Raw genomic sequence first — 2,019 nt, forward strand, 5'->3', positions numbered from 1 at the left:
CAATAACATGTGTGTTGATGTGCTTGATTGAGACAATATACAGTGTACTCTGCATGGAAAATCTCATTTTGTATGTTGTAATGATGTATAATGAATGAATGTAAATTTAAAAAAAAAAGAAAATCAAATCTCAGATGTAAAAGATGGAATGGCTGGCCTAGAAAAATCCACCACAAAGACTGAGAAAATTGCTCCCCAAAATGAGAATAATATATGAGAAATAATAGATACCATCAAACATTCAAACATCTGGATAATTGGCATCCCAGAAGGTGAAGAGACCCATAAGGGCATTGATAATCTATTCCATGAAATCATAGAAGAAAACTTTCCAAACCTAGAGGGGCATTCAAAGATCCAGTCCCAAGAAATACGAAGGACCCCAAATAGAATCAACCCAAGAAGATCTCCAAGACACATTATAGCCAGATTGACCAAAACCGCAGACAAAGACAAGACACTAAGATTAGCAAGAGAGAAATGTCAAGTTACCTATAAAGGATATCCCATCAGGCTAACAGCAGACCTTTCATTGGAAACAATGTGAGCAAGCAAAGAATGGGAAAATATATACAAAATGTTAAGGGAAAAGCAATTTCAACCAAGAATACTGTCCCTGGCAAGATTATCCTTCATATGGGAAGAAAAGACAAGAACATTCTCAGTAAAACAAAACTTGAAATAATTTACCAACACCAGATCAGCTTTCCAAGAAGTTCTGAAGGGAGTACTATACTAGGAGAATTAAATACAGACACACATGGGACTAGTAGTTGGCGTAATGGCTATGTTGCTGGACTTGCATGTAGTCGACCGTGGTTCGAGTCCTGGACCTGGTGGCTTAAACTCATGCTGGGCACATGTGCATGCATGCCCAAGATCCTGAGAGGAGGATGGAGGAGAAGGGATTGTGGCTTGGATATCCCCCCTAAGGGGTGATTTCTTGCTTTCTGTCTCTGTGTCTCTGTTTTTCTGATGAGCGCACATGCCCTATAACAAAAAATCTCTCCAAAAATAAAAAAAAATAACATAAAATACTGAACTATCTGTGCCCAAAACTCTCTCTTATCTCCCAGGAGAAAGCTGGGACATTCCTGGCCTGAAATTCCCACTCTTTTCACCACATTCCTGATTCTGGGTTCAGATTCCTAGAGGTTGGACTATTGGACCACAACAGAATAAGTACATTAGACTGAACTGGTGAAATAGAATTGTATGACTTTTGACTAAAACATTGCTGATTTTCTTCTAGCCTTTGTTTTCCTGTTTTTGGGATTTTTGTCCTGACCTGAGCGGCTGATAGGTTCATATACCTACAATGTGAACAGAATCCTAACCTGTTTCCTGGCTTTAAGTTTTAAGGAAAGTTTCTTAGCATTTCTTTGATTTATTAAAGCTAAAACTGCTTTTGGGACCAGCAGTTAGCATAATGGCTGTGTCGCTGGACTCCCATGTAGTTGACCGCGGTTCGAGTCCCGGATCCGGTGGCTTAAACTCACACCGGGCATGTGTACGTGCATGCCCAAAATCTGAGAGGAGAATGGAGGAGAAGGGATTGCAGCGTGGCCATCCCCCGGGGGGTAATTTCTCGCTTTCTGTCTCTCTGTCTTTCTCTGTCTTTCTGGCAAGCGCACATGCCCTATAGCAAAAACCTCTCCAAAAAATAGAAAAAAAAAGCTCTAAAACTGCTTTTCTTGAAATTAAAAAATATATTAAAAAATAGTATTTAATGACCGTAGTAAGCTGTATAGCATCAACTAGGTACTATTTTATAGTATATTCATTCTATTCGGAGTTTCACACCTAAAGTCAGGCATTTATTCAAAGATATGTATATATCAGCTGAACTTGCTAATAAAAGTAGTTATTTAAGAAATTTTGTGAATAAATAAAATGTGGGGAAAAAAAGGAATGGAAAACAATTGTAGACACCAGAGGTAGTGTGGGAGGAGGGTGGGAAGTGGCAGAGGGTAAGAAACATGGGGGGGGAATATATGTATATATATATATATATATATA

Source organism: Tupaia chinensis, unplaced genomic scaffold (assembly GCF_000334495.1).
Source record: "Tupaia chinensis unplaced genomic scaffold, TupChi_1.0 Scaffold145652_1, whole genome shotgun sequence".
Lineage (NCBI taxonomy): Eukaryota > Metazoa > Chordata > Mammalia > Scandentia > Tupaiidae > Tupaia > Tupaia belangeri.